Here is an 18,553-nt window from a genome sequence, read left to right as displayed (position 1 = left end):
ACACAGACACACTTTTATAAACAACTGCGCACTGTAGTACTGATACTAATTAATCTTCAAGGCTGCAAGTTCATTGCCAAAACCAGCTCCATGTGCCCAGTATACTAACACACACCATGCTAAGCTAATGTATGCTAATCTACAACACTCACTGTTTAATTGCACCATCCTCTCCTGGTTAATATACAAGCTTGCATAACAATAGGCTATACATACAGTATAAGCCAAATACATTCTGGCAGAGAGAAAACTTTTTGCCAGTTACGTTACACTGCCCACATTATACAGGCAGAATAACTTATTAAATTATACAGGCAGGTTAACGGGAATTTAACAATGACTTTAAGAATGGCTTTTTTTTTGTTTTTATCTGTAACATTTCTTCAACCACTAGGTCCACTATGTGTATTTTTTTGTGTGTGTTTTGGTTTTTGTTTTTGTTTTTGTTTTTGTGTGTTTTTTTTTGTCTTGTTTTGTCTTGTTTTGTTTTGTTCCATTTATTTAACCACTAAGGTTTTGTTTTGTCTCTCTGACCACTAAAAGCCGATTTATACTTCTGCGTGCTGTCTGTGTTGCTCTGCAATAACACTTCCGAAACGCTAGCTGGCAAGGCGTTTTTATGTTCCTCTGTGTCAAGTTTCTTCACAGGTGTTTTGTTTTTTTCTGAACACTACTTTAAAGTACAAGAAGCTAAAACTCGCTCATTTAAAGGCGGGAACCAGCTGGTGTGCAACAACTTTAATCATAAGGTAAACACAAAACAACAAATTCCATCTGGGAGCTCCTTCACGCTACTCCTCACAATCGCTCCATCGAGCTCACAGCTCTCCGCACCTCCCACACTCGTCACCGCTACTAAGCTGGCCAATCACAGAGCTTGCGCTCTGCATTGTTGTGACTTGTAGTTACATCTTTTAAGAGGTGTGCAGTAGCGTTGGTGAGCCCGAGCATACGCTTTCGCTTGACACAGAGGTATAAATCAGCCTTAAGGTCTGCTGAGTGTCTTTTTTTTTTTCTTAAATTTTCTTACATTTTTTTGCTTTGCTTTGCTTTGCTTCATTTTGCTTTGTTTAAATTAGTTTTGCTTTTATTGAAATCAATAAGTGCCAATCACTATTCTTTAAAGTATTTTCTTTTAAGTTCATCAGAAGAATAAAACACAAAGTTTAAAACCACATCAGGGAGAGTAAATGACGAGGTAGTTTTAATGTTTTGTTCAACTATCCCTTTAATGCTTTTGAATAAAATATTTGAAAAAAAAAAAAAAATATATATATATATATATATATATATATATATATATATATATATATATATATATATATATATATATATATATATATAAATTTATGATCAAATTTTTTACTTTTCTCTGAGCTTTTAATGGAGAACTATCATGGTTTTGATTAATGAATGTTGAAAGAACTATCACATATGTTTGATCAAGAGAATTTATTTAACACCATATAAAAACGTTATTTAGACACATTCTACATTAGTCATAATTAACCAGTTTATTAATGCAGTGTTTCAGTTTTACTGGTTTCATCAAGTTTTTCATCTTTTGTTTGTGCCTATATTTAGCTACATTTGAAACACCTCATTGCTGCGCTTTTGTGTTCAATCCATCTCTCTGAGTTCCAAAGTCACCTGAGCGTTTTTTAAACCGAAACAATTTGCCATATTACACTGTCGAGTGAACACTGGTCAGGTGAGAAAATGACTTAAAGTTAGTGAAGCAAGTCTATATAATCTGTCCGTGAGCACAAGTATTTGTTTAGAGGGAAAAAAATAAAAGAGAAGGAGCGAGAGAAAGAAGGGTAGAAGAATAAGGAAACAAATGGACCTTTCTCCGGCGTAAAACGCTGCTTTTCCAGCCCATTTATCACGGAGAGCAAGGGATTCTTTTTGATTGGCTGATTACCTCGATCGTTCATCATGGCCCTGATATCCCCACCAATCTGACAACAGCATTTCGCATAATTTGTTAAAGATGACAAAAGGGCCGCTATTGCCATGCTTCATTTCTGACCTTTTTAATATTAGAAAATTAATTTTCCGTCTGAAACAAATGTATTAGATCCTGTCAGGCTAGCCAGATGAATATTGCACCTTGAAATCCCCCCTCCTCCTCTCTCTCCTTCCATCCATGTGTAGTTGATGGGTTTTTTTGTTTTTCAAATGCATATGAAAGCGTTGTTTGCGGTTCTGATGGTGAAAGAAAGCAGTCTTGCGAAAGAAGGAGAGAAAAAGAAGGACAGATAGAGAGAGTTGAGACGTCCTCTGGTGTCAGACGTACCTTTCTGAGTGAGATTTACGGCCAATTTGCATCCATCATCACTTGCTGTCCTTTGTCTTTCCATCATCTCACATTCAGTGAATCTCTGAAATTTCTGGATTTGTCTTGTATTTTCTTTGTGTGTATCTCTTGTGTTTTTAAGATAAGACACTGCAGGTAAAAGAAAATTAACTTTAATTTGATACTGGGCGATGCAGTGGCGCCATGGGTATCACTATCATCTCACAGCAAGAAGGTCACTAGTTCGAGCCTCGGCTGGGTCAGTTTCAGCTGTTTCATTTCTGTGTGGAGTTTGCATGTTCTTCCTGTGTTCGCGTGGGTTTCCTCCAGGTACTCCGGTTTCCCCAACAGTACAAAGACATGCGCTATAGGTGAATTGGGTTAGATAAATTGTCCGAAGTGTTTGTGTGTGAATGAGTGTTTCAGCTGGAAGGGCATCCGCTGCATAAAACATATGCTGGAATATATGCTGTGTTGACCTCCTTTACTGACAGCTGTGTGTGTATATCTTGTCGGAAAATATGGCGAAAAGACCTACATGATGGTAATAGTTTGATCGCGGTGTTTACTTTAATAATGCCACTTATATATGCATATTCCACATGTCTTAATTTCATTTCTGTTTAGTTTAGTTATGACTTTACTCGGATTAAGGTGATCAAAAATCGCTGTTTCGAGCTCATGTAGGCTTACAGTTGAAATTCATGTTTAACTGAATAAACAGTTAGTAAACACAAGTACATCTTATTGAAAAATTCAGTTTCATCACCAATTATCAAAACAGTTTTTTAAGCAGTTTGTGATGCATTTTGGAAACAGGAGATGAGCCCCTGGTCTAATGCGCCACCTAGCTTGAGAAACCCATTCTCAAAGACCTACTTTTAGTAAGTAAAATTTGGGTAGCACACATATTCTGAATGCCTTCGGCAGAATTCAAATGAGCCATTTTAATCTAGATTAATCTAGATTAATTCCAAGATTACTGAGAGATTAATCAAGATTAAAAAATAATCTATGCCCACCACTGACATATACACAGTATTCATTCATTTTCTTGTTGGCTTAGTCCCTTTATTAATCCGGGGTCGCCACAGCGAAATGAACCGCCAACTTATCCAGCAAGTTTTTACGCAGCGGATGCCCTTCCGGCCGCAACCCATCTGTGGGAAACATCCACTCACACATTCACACACTCATACACTTCGCACAATTTAGCTTACCCAATTCACCTGTAACACATGTCTTTGGACTGTGGGGGAAACAGAAGCACCCGGAGGAAACCCACACGAAGGCAGGGAGAACATGCAAACTCCACACAGAAACACCAACTGAGCCAAGGTTCGAACCAGCGACCCAGAGACATTCTTGCTGTGAGGCGACAGCCCTACCTACTGCGCCACTGCCTCGCCCTATACACACAGTATGCATAAAACTATAAAGTTTGGTCTTTGTAAATGCAGCTGACGTGGAGATTTATGGTTCAATGCAAAACTTAATTTGAGAAAATATTTTCTACTTGAAATGTACAGACATAAATTGATAAAGTGTGACCAAAAAAGTATGTTATGAATGTATTCTTTACACTAGAACACTAAAAAATCTGTTTATAAAAAGCCCAAAACCTCAAAAGTGACAGGTGCATGAAAAAACTGTGCTCTTGCATGCAGTGTCTCGCTTTAAATTATGAACATGTCAAAAATGATGGGTTTGGGCGATGGATATGAAGATTGAGATGAGTCTAATAAGCTTTTTATTTGTCTAGTTCCACATTCGCTCTCTTATATAAATAAAAAATGATTATGAGTGAGTATTATTCTCTATCATCAGTATTTCCTGTCCATTCTGAACGTAATTGGCAATAACGGTCGCAATGATGACTTTTCTGACTGGAAAATCACAATTTTAGCCATTTCAGAGCAAATATGATTGTTTCCTGTTTTTATATATTTGATAAATGTGAAGGCAAAAACTTTTTAGTGGCAGATCATCCTTCAGTAAATATTTTAATATTCAGATTTAGATCATCAACATTGGAAATGGTTTTTCTGTGTAATGTGTCTGTTGAAACTGCTCTTTGTTTTTCTTTTTCCTAGATTTTTTTGGAAAGATTAAAAGACCAAAATGTATTCATTTATTTTATTTTTTTTAAATGAAAAGGAAAGAACAATATTCTTCAAAATTAAATTTTGTCAATAAGTCTTTTTTGCATGAAATTACAATTGGTCAACATAACAAGTGTAGTTGATTCATATATTTTCGAGAGGATCATGTGCTTATGATTGACTAAGGCTGGTCCCGCATTAGCTAACACGTAATTTATCAATCAGATGATTCCTAACACACCATAAATAAGCAGAGTTTCTTACTTCAGTTATCTTTGTCTTGAAGAATCCCCTCTTCCACCCCTACTTATCTCCTTTTCTTCGATAGGGCAGCACGGTGGCACAGTGGTTTGCACTGTTGCCTCAAGGCAAGAACGTCACTGGATCAAGTCCTTACTGGGCCGGTCGATGTTTCTGTGAAGAGTTTACATGTTCTCCCGGTTTCCTCCCACAGTCCAAAGACATGCGTTATAAGTGATATAAGCTCACACTAGAGCTCACACTAGAGCGTATAAGCTCACACTATGCTATCCGAACCGTGCCCAGTGCCCGTTTCCTGGATCACTTGAGAAGTGTGAGTGCTCTGAATCGGACTCAGGCATGGTTCACTTGGCCGGTCCTGGCACAGTTGGAAGAGGTGAGCGCGGTTCACTTGGGCTTTGGCGCAATACGCTTGTGTGAAAGTGACAAAACGTGCGTGAGCCCGAAGCTGAAAGTGAGACGTGACATTTAAGGGACTGTTTCATATGGATTTATTAATCATTCTTACTGTTCAATAAATGCAAACTGTCATAGTTTATTAAAGACGCAAACCTCTCTGGCCCGGTTCAAGACAACTGTACATAGTGTGAGTACACCCTTAGTCAGGTTTGTTGCTCACCATAGCAATTCCTGAAATCAATCATAAGCCATAACTAACCAGGGGAGTTGTCAAGCCCTACCTGAGCTCAAACTCCCCTCTTGCCCTTCAAATGGAAATGAGCCCCAGGCTCAAGGATTTTCATGCTCCCAGGACAGCATGCCAAACACCCTTTATAATCAATCATAAGCTAAATGTGAACTTTTAAAAAAGCATACACACATACACCACTTAACTTGTTTAGTGTGATTTTAATTGAGTCATTATTTGCTAAATCTTTATAAAAAAAAAGCAGTTTCAGTTTAAATTTGGTTGAAATATGGACAAACCCAACCACTGTGTTTTCCATCTGTTGGGTTTGTCAGCATTTTACCCAAATATAAGTACAAAATTTTTCCATTGCAGCAAAATCAACCATTTAAGGATGTTTGTCATAACTGTATTTCCTGTATACACTTTCCAGCATACACTCAAAGAATTTTGCTTGTTCAAACTACTTATTTAAAATGAGTTGAAACAACACTATTCTTAATTAGTTTTGGGACAACTTTTTGTTTTATGTTCAATCCACCTAAATATGTAAAAACTATTAAGTTAACTTAATCGATTTGTGTTGGGACAACATGAAGAAATTGTGTGGAACCCAGCATTTTATACACTGTACACACAAATAATTACTTTTGCTGCTTGTTCAAACTTACTTTTTTCTATTTAATGCAAGTTGGTTGAACCAGCATAGACATTTTTTTGAGACAATCTAATTGTTTTTTGTGAATCTACCTAAATTTGTAAAAACAATTAAGTTAACTGTTTCAAAAACTATATCGATTTGTGTTAGACTACATAAAGAAATGGTATGGAACCCTCTATTTTTACAGTGTAAATGTAGGTGTATGTCATGAAAAAAACACACTTGGTGACTTAAAAAAATCAAGGCATGTCACATGTTATCATTACATACAGTACCTATTTTATCTCATATTTTAAACCTCGTCCGCACAGAGCTTCATCTCTAATGAAGGAAGTGTAGAGAATGAAAACTGTTGCGCTACATGGAACGCTGCCATTTTCCACCCTGGCAAACATCTGAAAAGCATGATATAATCTGATCTGTCTGATGAGCTGTCTTTTCAAAGATCACGCACGCAGACGCCTGCCATCGTTCCCTTTTTGTGCTCGTTTTGCATGTAATTGTGAGTTTTGACCTCAATCAGAATAATTTCCAGAGCACAACTGTATTTCAAGTTCTCACTCTATCACAAACGCTCTTTCTTTGTCCTCAGCTGCAGAATCTGTTGCGTTTTCTCTTCGTTGGTATTGGTGGTGCTACAAGAGCTTTGTGGTTAAATGCATCTGCTTCTAAACTTGCACCGTTGTCCATAGTGCATGTGTGTGTGTGGGTGTTTCCCAGTGATGTGTTGCAGCTGAAAGGGCATCCGCTGCGTAAAACCTATGCTGGATAAGTTGGCGATTCATTCCACTTTGGCAACCCCAGATTAATAAAGGGACTAAGCCGAAAAGAAAACTAATGAATTAAATGAATAAGTATAAATTTGTTATAAATGGGTTGTTTTTGTTCCAGTCAAATACATTAAATGTTTAAATATTACATATGGTACTGCTTATATTATTTTACTATTTTATTTTACTATTTGCACCAATATAAGTAGTGAATGTGCATGTCCATGGGTGGGGCTGTGTCGGTGTGGTAATGTGGGCTGGTGTGGCTACAGAGCCAGGGCTGATTTTTAGTCCCAGTCCGCCCCAGAATGAGCGGTTATTTTATTGCATACACTGTTAAAAGTGATTAGTTAATTTACTTAAAAATATGTTGAGTAAACCCTTTGCCTTAAAAGCATCAAGTTGACTTTACTTGTATGGTTGAGTTTAACCTTTTTTTAATCCATTCAGCTGATCTATGGGTCTGGTGGAAGCACTTTTAGCTCAGTTTAGCATAGATCATTGAATCGGATTAGACCATTAGCATCTCCCTATCCAAGCAGGTGGTCACATTGAATTGGCAACATTGGCAACAAAGTTCCTTGATTATAGGGCTGTTCAATTTTGGGAAAAATCATATTTATGTGATATATATTTTGGTCATAATTGTAATCACGATTATTTAAAACAATTACTGTTGAAGTCAAAATTAGTAGCTCTCCTAAGAAATTAAAAAAAAAAAAATCCTGAATGATGTTTAACAGAGCAAGGAATTTTAACAGTATTTCCTTTAATATTTTTTTCTTCTGGAGAAAGTCTTATTTGTTTTATTTCAGCTAGAATAAAAGCAGGTTTAAATATTTTGAAACCTATTTTAAGGTAAATATTATTAGCCACTTTAGGCAATGTATATTTTTGTTGTTTGCAGAAGAAACTACTGTTATACAATGGCTTGCCTAATTATCCTAATTAAGCCTTTGAATCGCACTGTAAATCTGAATGCTTGTATTTTGAAAAATATCTAGTCAAAAATTATTTGCTGTCATCATAGCAAAGATAAAAGAAATGAGTTATTAGAAATGAGTTATTAAAACTATTATGTTTAGAAATGTTTTGAAAAGAAATCTTCTTTCCATTAAACAAAAATTGGGGAGGAAAAGGGTTGCTAATATACAGGAGGGCTAATAATTCTGACTTCAACTGTATACAGTTATAACTGTATACAGTTTCCTTCCTGCAAAGGAAAGAGAAATAAATACAATAGAATAAAAATATGAAACAAACTGTGCTTTAAGCATCTTCACTTTAAGAAAAACACTTTAGCTATTAAAGTCCTTTTGTCAAGTGCAGCGAGGGATTTTCTCCTTTTGCTATTTAATTAATAACGATTGAAACGGGCGGCATATCGCGCTGTCACTTTAATGGTTTCGCTTTCACGTTTCTTTTGATCCTCAACTCGTTTGTTAACTACACAAATGAGAGTTAATATGAATAATCACTAAACACCGCATTTTTACACCTATTTGACCATTAAAGCGCTCACATTAAGATGACTTTAGATGCTCTGCTCATCACGAATAAGACCGAATCTGACTGTGTGTGCGAGCCGTGCACACACACACAAGAGCATGCGGTTTAGTTTGCGTTTTTAAGAGCAACAAAAGGGGGCGGTAAATAATGGAATAATCATTAATCTCGATTAATGGTTTTCCATAATCGTTGGAAGCCAAAATCGAAATCGAATTTTCGATTAATTCCACAGCCCTACTTGATAATTACACCAAAATGAGAGTACAGTTCTTAGCCAATATCAGTTTTTCCTTTTCTGTTCTTTGTGATGGAACTAAGAGCCAAGCTTAAATTAAAATGATCAAAACAGTTTGGTTTAATGGTCTGATTCCATTAAATGATGCTAAGCTAAGATAAAAGTGATTCAACTAGACCCAGAGATTGGCTGAATTGCAATTAAAAGTGGTAAAACTCAACTGTTTAGCTAGCTGACAGGAGTGGCACCCAGTGTGGTCTTCTGCTGCTGTAGCCCATCTGCCTCAAGGTTGGATGTGTTGTGCATTCAGAGATGCTCTTCTACATATCTTGGTTGCAACGAGTGGTTATTTGAGTTACTGTTGCCTTTCTATCAGCTTGAACCAGTCTTGCCATTCTCCTTTGACCTCTGGCATCAACAAGGCATTTGCACCCACAGAACTGCCGCTCACTGGATATTTTCTCTTTTTTGAACCATTCTCTGTAAATACTAAAGATGGTTGTTTGTGAAAATCCCAGTAGATCAGCAGTTTCTGAAATATTCAGACCATGTGTGAACAAATCCCTCTGTAAAACGGTCAGAATACAGATATGAATAATGTTTGATATAAGAAACAGCTGCTGAAATGGAGATTTATAACTCAGTGCAAAGAAAAGAAATAGCTGTATTTTTTTTTAAAGTGAAATATACGGACAGGAATATATAAAATGTAACAAAACTTTTAAAGTGTTCTTTTTTTAAGTTTTCTTTACATTAAACTGAAACATACTTAACAAAAAGCTCACGCAAAAATATCACACAGGTCTTTCCGTTTCTGCGTTCACTCTGCATGTAATTGTGCGTTTGATCTCAATCAGAATATTTTCCACATCACAACTGTATTTCAAGTTCTTGCTTTATCAGAAACAGTCAGACTCTTTCTTTCCCCTCATCTGCGGCGGATGGACAAACTTCTGAGCGAGCAGAATCTGTTGCGTCCTCTCTTCATAGGTATTGCTGATGCTAAGAGCTTTGTGGTTAAATGCATCAGCTTCTAATCCTGCTTAAATCAGCACCATTTCTTAATTCATACAGATAAGCAGAGCATTTATGGGCCTTAACAGCCCAGACTAATTACTATTCCTTAGATAAGTGCTCGTCCGACTAAATTCTTTTGACCTTCCGTTTCTACTCAAAGGAGCAGATAGACATTTGCCTGCTATCCTCACATGCAGCCGAGCAAAAAGAAAAAGAAGTGTGTGATTGGCATTAACTTTGCCGCTTTTTTTAAATGTACTTGAATATTCAACACGTCAACACTGGAATTATGCTCTATTTTCATATTCCTAATTTCTTAATTGCCCTTAATTGCTTAATTACAAATTCAAATGAAGAAATCTAGAGGTCAGAGACGCGTGCTAATTGAACAATCAATCAGCGTTAAGCGAGCGGAGTATTGTCCACCTTTGATTGACAGCACATTAAGGCTGTGTGATTGGCTGTCTGTTTGTTGACATTGAGGGCTGTGGATGGTGACTGTACTTTTCTGTCGTAGACGTCCTTGATGTTGCATGAGGAAAATTGTATAGGAATTTTGATGATTTTCTAATACCAGACAAACAGCTGGGTGGTTCCTGAATATTTATTATAAATATAATTATAATATTATAAATAATTAAATATAAATAATTATTATATTATTATTTTTTTTAATGAGGGAAATACATGCTGAGAATATTGGTTTACAATTTGCAGTTTTTTTAATTGAGTGATCATATGAGTTTAACCATATGGTGAAATTATATTAATTTAAAATAATTTATGTATTTAAATAATAGTGTATAAATGTCATGTAATGTACTGTATTATGTAATATTTAATTGTGCTATTTAAAAAAAGTTGTTTATATATCGTTTATATATATATATATTTATATATATATATATATATATATATATATATATATATATATATGTTTATATATATATATATATATATATATATATATATATATATATATATATATATATATATATATATATATATATATATATATATATATATATATATATATATATAGGGTCGCCACAGCGTAATGAACCATCAACTAATCCAATTTTTTACGCAGCGGATGCCCTTCCAACTGCAACCCATCTCTGGGAAACATCCACACACACATTCTCACACACACACTCATACACTACGGACAATTTAGCCTACCCAATTTACCTGTACCGCATGTCTTTAGACTGTGGGGAAAACTGGAGCACCTGGAGGAAACCCACGCGAAGGCAAGGAGAACATGCAAATAAAAGCAACCCAGCAACCTTCTTGCTGTAAGGCGACAACACTACCTACTGCACCACTGCCTCGCCCATTAATAATTATACACACATATTTATTAGCCCTCTTGAATTATTAGCCCCCCTGTTTATTTTTCCCCCCAATGTCTGTTTAACGGAGAGATTTGTTTAACATATTTCTAAACATAATAGTTTTATAAACTCATTTCTAATAACTGATTTATTTTATCTTTGCCATGATGACAGTACATAATATTTGACTAGATATTTTTTATACAGCTTAAAGTGTCATTTAAAGGCTTAACTAGGTTATTAGGTTAACTAGGCAGGTTAGGGTAATTAGACAAGTTATTGTATAACAATGTTTGTTTTGTAGACATTTAAAATATATATATATATATATATATATATATATATATATATATATATATATATATATATATAGCTTAAAGGTGCTAATAATTTTGACCATAAAACGTTTTTTTTTTTTTAATTAAAAACTTATTTTATTCTAGCCGAAATAAAACAAATAAGACTCCGGAAGAAAAAATATGATCAGACATGCTATCAAAATTTCTTTGCTCTGTTAAACATCCTTTAGGAAATATTTAAAAAAGAAAAACAAATCACAGAGGGGCTAATAATTCTGACTTGAACTGTATATAAATGTATATATACAACAGTTTTGTCTGGTTCTTAAATATTATTGGCTGATAGCTGTGCAATATTCAGCAATATCAGAATTTATGCAGCCTCTTCACTTTTGTGTATTTCTCTGCCCGCACAAGTAGCAAACAGAGGACTACAGTTTGACAAATATTGCAGCTGTTGGACAACATGATGTACTTTTGAGGCTTTTTTTAGGCGAAAATTTAGTTGTTTTGTAACAGAGCAAAGACGGTTGACATTGTCCATCTACAAGATGGTGACAGAGACAGCATAATAAATCCTTAGAGAAGAAAAATTCAGTGTAAAACTACAAACTACAGCTGATCAAATCATTTTAAATCTGTTGAATGACACTTTAACTCGATTTCTCTTGTATGCTGTAGTCCTTCAATTATACCATAGTAATTGTACTGTACTGAGTGTGAAATGGGACTGGCATCTCAGGAATGTGCTGTATGTATTTTTTGTTGGCCACACTTTGCATAACTGAGTCACTTTTTGGTTCTTTGTTTTCGTTACTGCAGACTAGTTCAGTAAACAGAAAGAAAGAAGAAATGCCTGCATGTGTTTAGCATTTTTCCTTACTGCAAACACAACAGTAATCTGGTAGTGATTGCACTGCATTGACTTTTTTGCGGTTAATTATTGTGACCTCCTGATTGCAACAGAGAAATAACTGGGAAATGTCTCTAGACTGATGGCATATCATGCAGTTCAGCCTTATATTCTTAAAATGTGAGCAAAATCACCTGTTTTGTCATCACTTTAGACATTAAGTTAGAGAATCATTTAAATACTGGCTCTAAAGTGACATTAGTGAATGAGCCATTATATAAATAAATGTATTTAATACATTATATTTGTATACATAGTGGGTGTGGATATATATATATATATATATATATATATATATATATATATATATATATATATATATATATATATATATATATATATATATATATATATATATATATATATATAAACATACACTATATATTCATATATAATGTATTAAGTAAATGTACTAATATAAAAGATATACTGTTTATATTTATATGATATATATGTGTTTATATTAGAAGTTTTTTCTTTTTTTCACTTTTAATTAATTAATTTTATTTATCTTCTAATAAACAGCAAACAAACTGTATGTATTTATATGAATTAACAGAGCATAAACTGTCCTGAATAATAATGATCCAGGTATAAATTTCTATTTTTATACCATTAGTCACTTCTTTGTCTTTCCTGAGCTCAGCACTCTGACAGAAGCCACCTGGTCCCAGATCAGTGTTGAAAGGTTACTTCTTACCCGGAGCTAGAGAGCAGCTCTTGCAGAATGAAGCATTTCATTTTCACTCTTAATTATGTTGTTAACGGTGCAAAATGAGCCAACGGACCTTTCTGGAGGAGCCCAGCTCTTCATGCGTACCGTGCCATTACACAGCATGTGATCTTAAGCGTCTCTTTGAGCTAGAGAAAAGGTCATAAAAGTGTGTGAATGTGAGTAAAGGCAGCGGCTCCACCCTGACTTTGCAATGCACGTAAGCGAGTATGTGGGCGGTTAGACAGTTGCCCACCTCTTCTGCGCACTGGGAACCCCTCTGATGGAGCTACCTTAACAGTGACCACTTTCTCTCTCTCTCTCTCTTTCTCGTTCTCCCTCCTCCTTCTCTTTTTTTGTCTGTGTGTTGTTTCTCCCTCTTCCTTGCGGGCTCCATCCATCAGACTGGCATGCGTGCAGCCGCCCCACTCTCAGCCACCATATTTCACCGCCTGCCATCAGAGGCCTGACAGCCCTGCGCTCACTAGGAAATTGCTTTGGCTGTGAGCGGAATTTCAAGCACCGGGTGCTGCCCGATCGCTCCCCCCGCTCTGCCTCTCTCTCCCGCTCTTTGACTCCTGATGTTTCTCTTTCTCTCTCGCTCGCTCTTCTGCTTTACCACCCTCTCCCAGCGACCCACAGGATTCGAGGTGCGCTTCCGAATGCGTAATGAAGAAAGAAAAGGATCGGCGTAGACGGTGAGAGCGCGGGAGAGGGTCAAAGGGTAGAGGATTGGGCCCTATTATACCTGCATCAGATGCTTACAATGTACACAATGAATGGAGGAAGACAGGCAGCCTCAAACAAAATGGCCATTACTTTGTTGCCATATAGTTTCGTGAAGCAGGATGCTCCTTTTGATGCCTTGTCAACGACGCTCTGTGACTCACTCTCTCTCTTCCTCTCTCACCCACACGGCAACGAGCGCATCAAACGGCAGCCCTCCGCGTGGAGACACCTCAGCGTGATCCTCTCTCCACACAAAACCACACACAAGTGTCTCTCTCATCATCTTGCCAAGCACGAGCTTAATGATGTGGCAGCCATGATGGAGCGGCAGTTTCCTGCACTGCAGTGCTGTTAGACTGTAACTGAGAGAACACAGAGCCAAAATGGCGTGTGGAGGCGTATCTGAAGCATTGAGTCTTTTTGTTATGTATTTATATGTCACCCTTTTGGTCTTGTGTGTTGAGATTTCAGTGTGTTGAGTTTCTCTGAGGTGCTACTTCACTCTTTGTTTACAAATTGAATTTCTTCTTCTTAAGACTTTTGTAATTAAAAATAAAATTCATAATTTATTCTGCATTTACATTTGTCATGATATGTCAAAATGTTCAAAGTGGTACAGGCCACTTTTACTAGAAAGGCTATAACTCTTAAATTGAATTCGATATCTTTAACAATCTCAGATAATACATGTGAGATATCGACCTTTTTTTTCTGTAAGAGAACACGGAGCCAAAATGGCATGTAGAGGGTGTACAGCAGGGATGTCAAACTCAATTTCTTGAGGGCTGCAGCCCTACACAGTTTTGGTCCAACCGTAATTAAATCAAACTAATTGAGTCCTTCAGGCTTGTTTGAAACCTACAGGTAAGTGTGTTGGAGCAGGGTTGGAACTTAACTGTGTAGAGCTGCGGCCCTCCAGGAACTGAGTTTGTTCAGTATCTCAAAGACTAGACTGATTTCATGCGGCCGCCATTTCTAAAGTGAAATCAAGGCTTTAGTGGGAAGAAACCTAGAAGTATCATTTGGAGTCACACAGGAACGTTGCGTCGCTGGCTTTATATCTTATCAGCGAAAAGAAAGTGACACAGACTTTTAATTTCACCACTCGAATGACCCGAAAGTCTGTTCTGAATGGATAGAAAAAATACAAAGGGATATCAGATCTTCTTTTCAGCTAAGTTAAGGGACAAAGTTTTCTTTCCCTAACACACGTTTTAGATGCCATTTATCAAACTCAAGTTAAAAAAATGATTCTTTCACTATATCATACTTGTCATGATACTGAGTTTTGGCACCAATCGGTACTGAAATAAAAAAAAAATGTAAATTTCTTACTAACTAACTCCTTGCAATTGTATTCACCAGTGCTCAACAGAAATGACTGTGATTGGCCGTGTCCACTGATGACTCGACTGATCTTTGCACTTGTTGAAGAGCGGTAAACTGATGACCTCCATGGCCAATCACAGTCATTTCTGTTGAGTACTGGTGAATACTATGGCAAATCAGCTGTGTTTAAGAACGCACTCAATGGTGCTTAAATGTTAGCGGGAAATGGACGTTTTTAAAATTAACCAGGACAACACTATTACACACAACACAAGGTACAGAGGATTGCATTGTTTTATCACTCACCCTGTTACATACTGAAGCTGAACCCCATGGTGTTTACCTGGTGCCATGAACTGAAGTCAGCATAATACTCTAAAAGAGATTGGGATTTTGTTTGATGCCTAATATGCTTTTAATTGTTTAAATTAAACTTAACTGAATGGTATTAAAGTGATGCTTACACCACATCTGCACTTTGAAATTGTGGCAACAGCTGGAGGTTTGTAGTCCACAGCATGTAATTGCAATGTTTACAGTGCTGATATACCTTTTTAAAATGGCAGCTTTGTGAAATAAGCAAATAGAATGCACAAGACTTGTCACTCGTATAGTTTTGAATGGGGAAAAATGTAACGGTCAATATAGCGAATGAAGCCCCGCCTACTAGTACAGAACCCAATCATCAATCGCTTTAGACTGTTGTTTCTCAAGGGAAAAGCTCGGACCAGATGTGTGCTTTTATGAACGTTTTTGTGGTCATCAAACACATTGGAATCTCAGCGAATACTTGCCTCACAGACATAAAAATTACGTGCACATAAAGCTTGAAATCTGTGCTTTCAATTGAACCAACTATACTTGAAAACAAAAGGTTTTTGTTTGTTTTGTAATCTGTATGAAACGAATGCGAGGTACAGTCTGTCCTGTCAAACGCAAATCACATGACAATAACTACTCGAACTTGGCACAAAACATGGAAATTACTGTTTCACTGATCTAAAAATAGCAACAAATCGTGCTAAACACATATTGTGCCTAATGCGCCAGGTGTATGAAACCGCCCCATATCTTCAACAGTTTTAGAATATACATATAAGATATTCATCTGAAGTGGCAGTACATTTTTATTCACTATAAGAGAGAAAAGAGCCAAAATGGCGTGTAGCGGCATATGTGAAGAATTGTGTCTTTTTGTCTGTCTCCTTTATATGCCACACTTTTAGTCTGCAGTGTTGAGATGTTTCTTTGAGGTGTCACTTTGCCATTTGTTCACGAATTGAATTTCTTCTCCTTGAGGTTTTTTTTTTTTTTTTTTTTTTTGCTGACAAATATTATTGTATGTGTTTCCCGGTCCATATTAATCATTTATTCTGCATTAAAATGGCTGAAATGCGGCTGGCGGTTGAGCTAGTGAGGCGTGCCTGCTTAGCTTGCTGACTCAGGAACATGAATTAATCGCTCTAAACTATGGCAGTTGTGACAGCTGTTCTATAAAACACCCAGGAGTGTTGTTGCTCTTTCGCAGGACCCTGATGAATAATGCTGCGCTTATTTTTTGCACTCGGAGCATCACTGATGTGAAACCACAGCATAGTTTGATAGTTTAATATTTAAGATGTTTGCTTGCTCTGTTTTTCTGCGGACAGTCGATCTCTCACTGTCTGTGTTAACCGCAGAAATGAAGTTTCTGTCAGCATTTACTCGCTCTCATGTCATTTCACACCTGTGCGACTTGCTTCCTTCAGTGGAACACAAAAGGGGGTTTTGAAAAATGGTATTGCATCTAATTATACATTTACACAACCATTTCATACCAAAATGTTTTGTTGTTGTTTTTATTCTTCGTCAGGAATGAAAGTTTATTATGACAAACCAGTCATTTTGTAGCATTCATAAACCATCTTATACAATACTCTTGTTCTGAACTAGTTCTAGATTTTCAGCCAGAATCTGGATCTGAATCAAAGCAGTAGAGAAAATTCCAATATGGTTTATTTTTTTATTGATTGATTGATTAATTGATTGATTGATTGATTGATTGATTGATTGATTGATTGATTGATTGATTGATTGGTTTGTTTGTTTGTTTGTTTGTTTGTTTGTTTGTTTGTTTGTTTGTTTGTTTGTTTGTTTGTTTGTTTGTTTGTTTGTTTGTTTGTTTGTTTGTTTGTTTGTTTGTTTGTTTGTTTGTTTGTTTGTTCGTTCGTTCGTTCGTTCGTTCGTTCGTTCGTTCGTTCGTTTGTTTGTTTGATTGATTGATTGAATTTATGGATTGAATGATTGATTGATTGATTGATTGATTGATTGATTGATTGATTGATTGATTGATTGATTGATTGATTGATTGATTGATTAAATTTATGGATTGACTGATTGATTTGATTGATTGATTGATTGTTTGATTGTTTGATTTATTGATTGATTGATTGATTGATTGATTGATTGATTGATTGATTGATTGATTGATTGATTGATTGATTGATTGATTGATTGATTGAATTTATGGATTGACTGATTGATTTGATTGATTGATTGATTTATATATTGATTGATTTGTTTGTTTGTTTGTTTGTTTGTTTGTTTGTTTGTTTGTTTGTTTGTTTGTTTGTTTGTTTGTTTGTTTGTTTGTTTGATGATTTATTGAATTTATGGATTGATTGATTGATTGATTGATTGATTGATTGATTGATTGATTGATTGATTGATTGATTGATTGATTGATTGATTGATTGATTGATTGATTGCAAAATGTTGGTTGAGCTACTTTTACTAAAATGGTTATAACTCTTGAAGGGTTCACCCAAAAATGAAAATTATGCCATAATTTACTCCCCCTTGACCTGTTCTAAACCAATTTGAGTTTTTTTTTTTTTTTTAAAGAAGATATTTTGAAGAATGTTGGAAACCTGTAAATATTGACATCCATAGTGGGAAAACAAACACTTCCAAGTCAATGGTTACTTGTTTTCAACATTCTTCAAAATATCTTCTTTTTTTCTTTCTTTTTCTAAAAGAGCACTTGTTTGGAATAAATATCCATTTAAACAAAATCTTTAAAGATATCTTTAACAATCTCAGAACAACGTAGACAAATAAAATTTCCATTTGAGGTCACAGCACAAAAAATAAATAAATAAAAGTTTGGCCACATGATAAAGTTCTAACAAAAAGTTTATTGCCTTAACTTCATAACTATCCCAACAGACATACAGCGTCATAAGACATTAATATTGGTTTAGATTTATGTTACCAGTGTCTAAGGACAATGTTATTTTGACGTCCAATAATAAAATGAAATCATCATTAGATGTATACTGTAACATCATTAGAAAGTGATATTTGGTTGTTTCTGAGTTGCGTTGGAAAGTAACCGAAATGCAACGTCTGTCCGATGTTGGACATTGACACAATTTTCATTTCCAAACAAAATGCAGAGTCCCACGATGTTAGGGTACAACATCAATCTGACGTCATGTTGACGTCCTGTGGCTGCTAGGATTAGTACATGTGATCTGAACTTTAGCATTTAGTTTCTTTGTTCAAGGTGCCACCTCTGTCTTTTAGGGCATTGGTTTATTAGATTTCTGGAGGCTGACCTAGTATGAACATTTGACATATGATGTCTAGATGTCTGTATGAAATTTGAAAGAAATGTTGGTTTGTCATATTTTACATCTAATGATGTTTAATGAAAACTCAAAAAATTATGTCTTTATATCTTTAGATATATAATTATATTGCTAGATCCG

General features: G+C 35.7%; 1 protein-coding gene and 1 long non-coding RNA gene across 21 annotated transcripts in view; one reads left to right on the top strand and one right to left on the bottom strand.

Annotated features, from left to right (window-relative positions):
• The window catches only part of agbl4 (AGBL carboxypeptidase 4), a 680,504-nt gene that overhangs the window by 599,408 nt on the left and 62,543 nt on the right, over positions 1 to 18,553 (top strand).
• Positions 1 to 18,553, bottom strand: part of LOC147842612 (uncharacterized) — a 79,841-nt gene that overhangs the window by 12,360 nt on the left and 48,928 nt on the right. The window lies entirely within an intron of this gene.

This window comes from Danio rerio, chromosome 8 (assembly GCF_052040795.2).
Source record: "Danio rerio strain M-AB ecotype USA chromosome 8, GRCz13ab, whole genome shotgun sequence".
Taxonomy (NCBI): domain Eukaryota; kingdom Metazoa; phylum Chordata; class Actinopteri; order Cypriniformes; family Danionidae; genus Danio; species Danio rerio.
This window is presented reverse-complemented; position numbering and strand designations above follow the sequence as displayed.